We start from the raw sequence: 9,641 nt of genomic DNA, 5'->3' as shown, positions 1-9,641 counted from the left end.
GCCTTAGGGCATGTTTCTTCGTCCACAATGGTTAAAAAGGCCACAGATCTATATTAACAAACCTGCTTATTTTCAGTCCAGAAAAAATAAGGAATGCCATGTACTTCGATACTGTGCTACAGGTTTTCCTCATCCCTCAGGGGATGTGCAACTCAAGATTGTGTCTCTGCTGGGACTAAGGGACACCAAGAAATTCTCAGCATCACTGCTGATGATCTGAATAGAGAGGCAGAGAGGGAACACAATCTCCCTGCTGATAGTAGCAAATCCAGGCACAAAAAATGAAGTGACATCCACAGCAACAAGACAAACCTCTGGCAAGATAAAATCTCCTCAGTCTCCTATTTTGCCCTGACACTGTCTGCTTGTTATAGCTGTGAAAGGCTGTAGGAGCACTGGGATGTGCCCTCCAGACCCTCCATGCTGGAGTCACGCAGTAGCTGATGTTATTACCACAACCGAGGGTCCCACGTGGCTTCCCGGGAGTCTCCATCTGACTGCTCCGACCCTGCAGCACAGATGTTCCCATGCTCAGTGGATATGTCAGGATTTCTGGGAATCTGCTTGCCTGGTAAGATCGGCTGCCCCAGTCAGGCTGCCTGACATGTGTAAATTATGGACAAATGTGCTGCAATCTACAAATACCACCACGGCAGAGACAGAGAGCACGTCCCCAGGAACACCGAGCTGGCTGCCTTCCCCTTGTTGTGATGGTTTGTGCACATGTAGCAAGTGCCTTCTGTCCTTAGCTCTCATAGGTCTTCCTTACAAATCCACCTCGGCTTAACAGGCTTGCTGCAGAGAGTGGGAGTTTTTCCTTTACTTCACAAGTGCAGTTGGGATGTGAAGCTGCACGGGTTCTCACACTGGGCTCAAATGTCGGCACCAAGACTTAATGCACAGCTGTGGAGGAAGGGAGCAGAGAGGATGGGGAAAGAAACCAAGAATGGGGAAAAAGAGGTGTTTGTTTGTACAAGAGGAGCATAGAGCCAGGGGGAAAAAAAAAAGAAATGCAGAAAAATTAGTGAGGGAAGAGGAAAGAGCAGGGAATGAAAGAGGGAGTTTTAGAAAATCAGAGGATGCATTTATTGTGCTGCAGGTGCTTGCCCACATCAGATTAATGTTCAGCTGGTTCTCTTAGTCCTCTCAGAGAGAGAGAGCTGGCATCCATCTAACTACAAACCACGTATGTGCAAATAAAACCCGCAGCAGCTGAAACACTCTGAGATGAAACACAGGAGATTAAATTACAAGCTAATTGGGCAGAGATGCTTTCAGAGGAATGAAAGTTTTGGCAGGAGGCAATTTGTCCAGAGGAGATGGCCTTGTCAAACCCTCCTCTTCCCCTTCTCCATGCAGCAACCTCATCCCTGCTCTGTGGAAAAGGCTGTGCAATTTTGTTTTGGTCTGTTGGAGGTTTCCGTCCTGGGCAGGTCTCCAAAAGACTGTGGGACCTTCTTCTGCCCATGCATTAAACCAATACTGCCTGTTGCATTCCATATGGGAACTTCTTTAGGTCCCCAGTGTCAAAACACATTTCTAGTAACATGGTCAGGGACCTCCTGCCCTTATGGGCTCGTTTAGTCTGGAAAAGGAGAGTGAAAGGACAAATTCAGCAGTTGTCCACCACTCCTTGATAGACAATGATAAAAATGATAGAAACAAACCCTTCTCAGGGGCACAGGACAGTAAGAGAGGGAATGGACAGTCTGCAGCTTGGGAAAGACAGTGGGAAAAACATAATTTCATGAGGAATGTAGTGCAGCACTGAAACAGGTTGCAGAGAGGGAGCTCAGCCTCTGTCTTTGGAGGTTTTCAAAACCTGGGTAGCAAAGCCACATCTGACCTGATCTAGAGCTGTCAGTCATCTGCCTTTGAGGAGGCTGGGCAAGAGGCCTCCAGAACTCCCTTCCAACCCCTGTGTCCACATTTCTAGGGTTATTTCCACTCAGTTTCAGTGTTTTATTATTTCAGCTTCTGAAACTCTCTTGCTATGATTATTTCCCTTTTAAAAAGACATCCGTAGATTGTAGCAGGTGATTGAATCTGATCCACCTTTAGTATGTTACTAGAAGACTTTTTTAATTGTCAAAACTACCAAATTTATGTATTCTGAAGCCAACTAGGAGCACAAATTGGATTTGAGGTTGAGTATTATGCAGTTGGGCTCTTGGGTAGAGTATCTTATTTTAATTTAAGGGTTGTTTTCCTTTTGTTAATAAAATATTCAGCCTTTAATGCCACATAAACAACAGTTGGAGAACCGATGGAATGGTGGTTCCAATTCTGCAAGTTCAGTAGGAAACCCATAACATTTATCAGATGCTGAAAGCTAACACATGATGTGTGAAATCTGTGATTTAAAATGAGCGTGATATATAATCCCTGAGACACCAGAGCATCAAGGTTGGATAAAGTTTCTCTGTGCTGCACTTAAGAAAGCCAAATGAAAACAGTTGAGGTGAGTGAGATTAATAAAAATAATTTCATATGATAGCAATTTACTTCTGACTCATACAATCTATCCCTTTTGTTAGTCCCAAAATTAAATTGAGGAAAAGCTGTGTTTTTGTGGAAAAGAAAGCAGCACATTTTTTCTTTGGATGCTCTGAAGCTGAGCTGAGCAGAATCTGATTTACTCAGATTTAACCCTAAATCATATGCTTCCTGCAGGAATCCCACAGCAGTATTCTATTTTTTCAGGTGCAGAAGAGTTGGGTTTTTTAAAATTTTATTTTATGTGATTGTTCACTCTGCTGACATTTAAGGAAATGATGGTCGATTTCCCCATTGTGTATAAAACCTTTCCCCTTCCAGCAAATATTACCTACTTTTCTTCTAATCCTTCACTGGCCAGGCTAGTACAGCTTTATAGGTTTCATACCTTGTTGGTTAATTCTTTTTTGGCTTCAAGAAGCTGTGGTATGCAAGTGAGTTTCCAGTCTTTCAAATCTTCTCCTTCACATTAACCCTTCTGATTCTGTTAGAAAAGTTAAAACAGAACATAATCAGAACAATTTGTTTTTACAACTGTCAGAAAACTTCCTGTAAAAAAAATTCCTACCAAAAATCCAGGTATTTTGCAAAATCAATGACCTGCTGTACCCCTGGTCAGGAGCAGTGTTTCAGAAAGGCAAGGCAGCTGGAACATGAATATAGGTAAGTGCCAAAATTTAATGAAAAGCTGTCAAACTCTGTCAAAAGGTGAAGGAACAAGGAGGTCACGTTGTAGAGGGCGCTTCCCTGTGCTCTGGTGATAACAGATTTGCTCCTCTTCAGGGAATCAACCTGGCATGGGCAGTGACATCACTGATTTGAACATCTTGCCTCCTTTCAAACAGTTATATTACATTGCATTGCATTGCATATTGTATAAGTGTTATATTATATTATATTATATTATCTATTGTTGTCAGGGTTGTTGTTTTGGCAACTTTAAATGGTGTTTACACAACATCAGTGTTTCTTTGAGTCCTGAACAAGAGCTTTGGGATAAAACTGTTGTCCTCAGTAAGCCCTTGGCTCTCTCCCAAGAAACATGTTTATGGTATTTGCTTCCTAAGGAGGCAAAATGGTTAACAAAAACATGTCCAGGGACTGGCTGGGTTTTCTGATCACTGCTTGAAGGGTTAAAGCTTTCTTAATGCAGCTGCCTCAGGAGAGGTAGCTGTCTTTGTAGGACTGTCATATATCCCTGTTGAAGGTGTTCCTTTGTAAACTTTTAGCTGCTTGTTTATGAGCTGGGAATTGATTTCGTGATGACAGTATTTCTTCAGACTCTTCAGTATATAGCAGATCCCCCCAGAGTCTTTTGATGCCCCTAAGGATTACAGGTAGTGACGGAAAAATGTTATTGTACTTCTCCTCACTCTTTTTTAAAAACTTTTTTACTTCTGGGAATTGTGGGATGCCTTGTGAAAGCCAGAGATTTCAGTACCTGCTCTGCAACTGCTGCTGTATTCATTGTAAGGTGACAGTACTACAGAAAGCAAAACTCTATATTTATTTATAGTCAAAATACTTTTTGTATTATTAATATAGGTATTTATTACAGGCAGGAGTAGATATAAAAATTAATAATGTTAAAAACCAAGGAAGCAAATGGTGAAATTCCCATTGTCTGCCCCAAGGACCCAGAGAGCTCCTGTCCAGATGCACTTACAATTTTGGTATTTTCTTTACAAAAGAAATAGTAGTGGAGCATGTATGACTGAGCCCCTGGGAGCATGGGTGCATGAAGCAAGTGCAGCAGAATCAAGGCTGCAGGAGAAAAAGGTCATGGGTCTCACAAGCAAAGGGAGATGTAGCAAGAGTCCCTTACTGCCTATATTCTCTTCTGTCTGCCAGTTTTCTGGTGATAATAGTATCAAGTGAAAACAGAAGTCCAGCCATGGTGATGTTAATCCAGACAAAATGGCAGGTAAAAAGGAGAGCAAAAGCCAGAGACATCAGTCAGTTATGCCCTGAAAGATACTGAATGCACGCACCCAGCTTACTTTGAAGTGGAGGCACTGTAGATACGAGGGTCTTGCCAGGTCCAGACATCTTCAAAAGATCCAGACACAATCATCAGGACAAACATGCAGGAAGGGAAGACTGTTCAGGCTGAGGACCGGACACTAATGTGACCAGGCTTAGTCCTTGTGGGGTTGGGAACACTTCATCAGGGACCTGCTTCTGTGGAAGCAGAGAAATGACAACAACAGTAAATGGAACGTTATCAGTATAAAGTCTACGGGGTGGCAGAAAAGGAGGCACACTGCACTGGTGAAATAGGGTGCAGGAGGGGCTCAGTAAGATTATGCAAAATGGCAAGTCCAGGCACACAGAAGCTTCTGAACAGAGAAAGGGCCTGGTTTCTGCCAACACCACTCAGTCACCTGCTGAGGCTGCACAATGGGAAGTGCCTTGCAGGCCTGGGAGTTGCTGCCCCACTCTTTCCAGAAGGATTTGGAGGGAAGGCAAGGAGCCAGTGAGTGTCAAGTGTTGCTAAGACTGTATCGGAGCATATGCAAGAAAACAGAGTTGTAAGGGACCTCTGGAGGCCTCTTGCCCAACCTCAATCTGCAAGCTGTGTATTCTGGCTCTGGAGACATGCCCACTTCCAGCTGTCAGTCCAGAACTGCCCAGATCTCCCGCAGTGCCCATTTGGTGCCTACCCACATAGCTGTTCCACGATGCACATTAGCACTTACTCATGGCCATCTTAAATGGTGCTGGGCCACATTCAAGCAGCCAAATTGTGCCTTTAGACTGGATACACAAGTTGGCATGACAGGATACATACAAGTCTGTTTCCAATGCTGGGGATCTGGAACAGTTACTTCAGAGTCTGACATAGACATCTAGAGACCAAAATAAGTCCATGATTTAAAATAAAGTCTTGAGTGGCCTTCCCCTGCTCCCTCCTAAAGTGTGGTGAGGGACCAAACAGCCAGACCACCCCCAAGGAAAGCAGGTTCATATAAACCACATCCCTCCTGCAACTGGAATCCATTTGGCCAAGAAAACACAGAAATGATGATAGATGCGCCAACCAGCAAACTGCCTCTGAGCCAAAACCTTCTTTCCCTCATGTTATTGTTTTACAACTTGAATCCCTTGAAAGGGTTAACAAAGCTGCAGAGGAGGGAGGACTCCGAGGGCTCTCAAAAGGCTTTTGATAAAGTCCAGCACAAGAGCCTATTGAGAAACTTGGCCAGGGGTGAAAGGTAAAGTCTTGTCATGGATTAAAAACTGGAGAAAAGATAAGGAGCAAAGAGTAGGAACAAATGGCCAATTCTTAGCATGGAAAGAGATTAATCAAGGGTAGCTGCAAGGACAGTGTTGCAGACTGGTGCTGTGTTTACTTACCACTGCCCAGCCAGGAGCTAAAATGCACTGTTGGCTCAAAATGTTCAGGTTAGCCAAGACTAGGGAGATTTAATACAAACCCATGGAAAAATTAACTTAAGAGTCCAGTTCTGCCAGGAATTATTATCACTCAGCATGTCTTAAGAGGTATGATGAGAGTAAAAAGGCAAATTGATGTGAGAGGCAAAGACTTGAGGGAGACAGAAAAATACAGGCTAATACTGAGAAGACAGAACAAACACTTATTAACACATTGTCATGGACAGCAAAATTAGTGCACCAGAAATAAAAACCTGAAAAAGTGAAAATAGGAAAAGGAAAATCCTTAGAGCATGACATGGCATTACACTTGGATTAACTCCACTGCCACCCATATCACCTGATGCACAGCAATGGATTGGAGCAAGGCAAGACTGAGACTTTTAAGTGAATATGAACAGCCTACACAGCTGTGCATAAATTACAAGAGGTCTCCATCCTCCTGGTCCCTGTTTACATGAATATCACTGTCTGGACTCAGAAGAGGTACTTGTAGTTTTCCTCTGGACATCTCTCTCATTGGAGAAAGGTTTTGTACGGGTTGTTGCTTTTTCTTATATTGAGTAAAAATGGCAATAAATTCAATTTAGATTCCTGAACAGGGATTTAAAAATATTTGACATAAATTAGCAGCTAAAATTTCCTGGTTGCCCTCATATCATACCTAATAAACATTATTGTCTCCATTCCCCACAGAATATCACTGCAGTAGAGAGGCACTACTACAGTCAGTATTTACCTTGGAGGTGAGTTACTTTACTTAACTTAAACATGTTTATTTGGTGTGGAATGGTACATTCACAAGTGTATCTCCCTTCTCTCAGCAGAGGAGGTCTAGGTGAAAACCTGAGTTTATCTTTTAAAAGGTCAGAGCCTTCTGTTGAGTCTCCTCTAGTGTTTAGTGCCAGAGACAGAAATAGTCCCCAAACTCCTCATTCCCAATGTTATACTCAAGTACAAGAGTCCATAAGTGTCCCGGAAGATGCCAAGTGGAGTTTGTTCTTGAAATGTTTTGGCCAGGCAAGCAAAGATCATCTCAAGAACCACCCTTGGAAGGATGGAAAAAGGATGTGGAAATTCATATGCCCTGGTTAAACCCATCAGATATAAAGGGAAGCTAAATAATCAAAAGCCGTTTGTTGCAATGAAAGGTGAAGGGAATTTCAACCTACATTTCATATACATATGATTTCTTTAGGATTCAGTGTTACACAATGCTGTTTCAGGAGTACATGGCATTTCTTCTGCCCTTCATTCAATTTAGTTTCTCCTCACTTCTGATTCTTTTGAAAGAGAATACAGAAGGGGAATAGAGCAAAATGGACACAGCAATTAAAAAGCAGATTTTGTCTCTTCTACAGAGGGCTCATCTGCGGCTGCCACAAAATTGTTTGGAAATATCATGGATTCCCTTGATGACAGCATTGCAAGTTAATTAGGTGCACAAAGTCAGGTAATTAGGTGAGTGCAAAGAGGCAAAAGTTGGGAGCTTCCCTGCAGTTAGAAATCCCAGACAAATTGCTTGGCCATAGGATCAGATGGGTTTCCTCACGTATTAAAGTTTTCCAGCAATTTGTGTTATGCAGGCTGCAGAAATTTGCTAAATAGCAATGACACTTATTCAGGTAGCATCCATATGGTGTTCTGAAGATTGATCAAGTATTGTCAGAGGAGCTAGGTTTGCTTTCTGACACATATATCAGGAGCCTTCCTGTCATTTCTGTGTCATAAAGGAATGGTGAAAATGTCCTCTGCAAATAGCTGAGATTTGCTCCGGAGAGATGAATTACTTAGGCTGGGTACAACTAACCACCAGAGGTTCCACTTTGTCATAAACATCAGCAAGAGGACTTTTTCTTAGAAATGGTCTCTGTCTGCTCTCTCTGAGGTCAATTGGAAAACTATTGAATTAGCGGAGAATGAAATTAAAACAGAACCTAAGGCTGATGATCATGTCCTCTTCCTCCCCTGCCTTCATCTACTCTCCAATATGTTCATATAATAGAGCTGAATAATTACAGCCTGGGGTCCACATGAGCATCCCAATGAGCAGGATCAGCATCCATAAAACAGGCTGAATCATCCAGAGGTGCAGCCAGAATACTTCAAACATGAGCTGAATATGAATGGCCATCAACAGACACCAGCTCTCTTGTCCCTATCAGAAATTATTCAAGTGGCAGATTTAGTAACTTGCTAACTAATGAGCTCAGGATGAGCAGCTAAAATCTGAGCTCACGCTATCTAGCTCCAGGCTCTGAACTGTGGTCCCAAGTTTGGAGTCTCACTCCTTGTGTCTGTTTATAGTCAAGTAAGAGGTAGACACTGCCTCATGGTAACTGAGTAAGCAAAAGTACCAGTAGGGTTCATCCCCTCATCCAAAGCCAGGACTAAAGCAACTGAATGCATTTCTGACAGTTGACTGTCAAACCTACTCCTAAAACATTTCAGTGATGGAGATTTCTTCCTCAGATCTAATTTTTTTAGAAAATAAAGTGTTTTTCAAACATGCAGTCTAAGTCTCCTTGAGTCCAGTCTAAGATTTCCTGCCCAACAGTTAGGGGACAAAGTCTTCAAGCCATGTCATTTGCTCAGAATGCGGCCAGTCAGGTTGGGTTCACTAGATACAAACAGGTGATTTTTAAAAAAATATGATGTTTGCATATGAAAATCAGACTTTGTCATTTCAGATTGTTTTAGGCAGCAGCAAGAGTGGGGCTGCTGCAAGGGGCAGTGAGCAACGACTCAGGAGGACAAGGTTGATGAGAGAGAGAGAGAGAGACAGAGATAGAGAAAGAGAGAGAGGTCCTGTTAGCAGCTCTGTGACTGTCAGACATGGCAAGGTAATGAGCTAGGTCTGAGGTCCTCCCAGAAATGATTATTGTTGTAGTTACTACATGTTATTCAAGTAGGAAAAAAGCTGTATGCTTAGGAAAAGCACTTATTTATTTCAAATTCTAGAAGTCATATTTAGCTTCCAAACGACAGTCAATTAGTCCTAAAATGTCAGTTATGACTTTTGCATATTTCTGTATTTGACAAACAGTTTCAGATTTTTGAAAATGATATTTTTGTTCAGTGTTTGCACCTCAGCCTATTTTGAGTCTCTGACAGAGAGCACCTAATCATTCCTTAGCCAACAAAACAATTAATAGTAATGTGCAAACACAGAAAGAAATACTGGCTATCTGAATATCTTCCTTATGCATTACGTTTACTTGTTCTCCTTATGCTCTGTGTACATTTCAAAGGCAGCTTTCAGCTAAACAACTACATCCATGCTTTTCCATGCATGTAAGGAGGATGACATGCAGCAGGTACAAGCTGATATGAGAGAAGTTCAGACCAGGAAAAAGGGAAAATTATTTCGTCATGAGGACAGCAGAGGAACAGGCTGACCTCATAGCTGGCCCTGCTTTGAGCAGAAGATTGGACTAGAGACTTCCTGGGGTCCCTTTCAGCCTGAATTATCTTCAATCTTGAGTGCATTCAACTTATGTCACAGAGACAACCCCTCTTCCACCAGCTTTGTGCGATGGACTCACTATGTGGAGACCAGCAGGGCTTTGGCCTTCTCCAGACTCTCCAGGACCTCCTTGGGAAATGATAGCCAGAAGATATGGCACCAGAAACTCAACAGCATGTTGCTGGGAATCTGCAGCCCCAATCCACCTTGGTACATCTACAGGGGAGCACTTTCAAAGCTACTGATTTTCATGACACATCTAGGAAGATGTGTATGTCTAATA

Source organism: Corvus moneduloides, chromosome 5 (assembly GCF_009650955.1).
Source record: "Corvus moneduloides isolate bCorMon1 chromosome 5, bCorMon1.pri, whole genome shotgun sequence".
Lineage (NCBI taxonomy): Eukaryota > Metazoa > Chordata > Aves > Passeriformes > Corvidae > Corvus > Corvus moneduloides.
The sequence above is the reverse complement of the archived record's forward strand: the minus strand, read 5'-3'. Positions refer to the sequence as shown.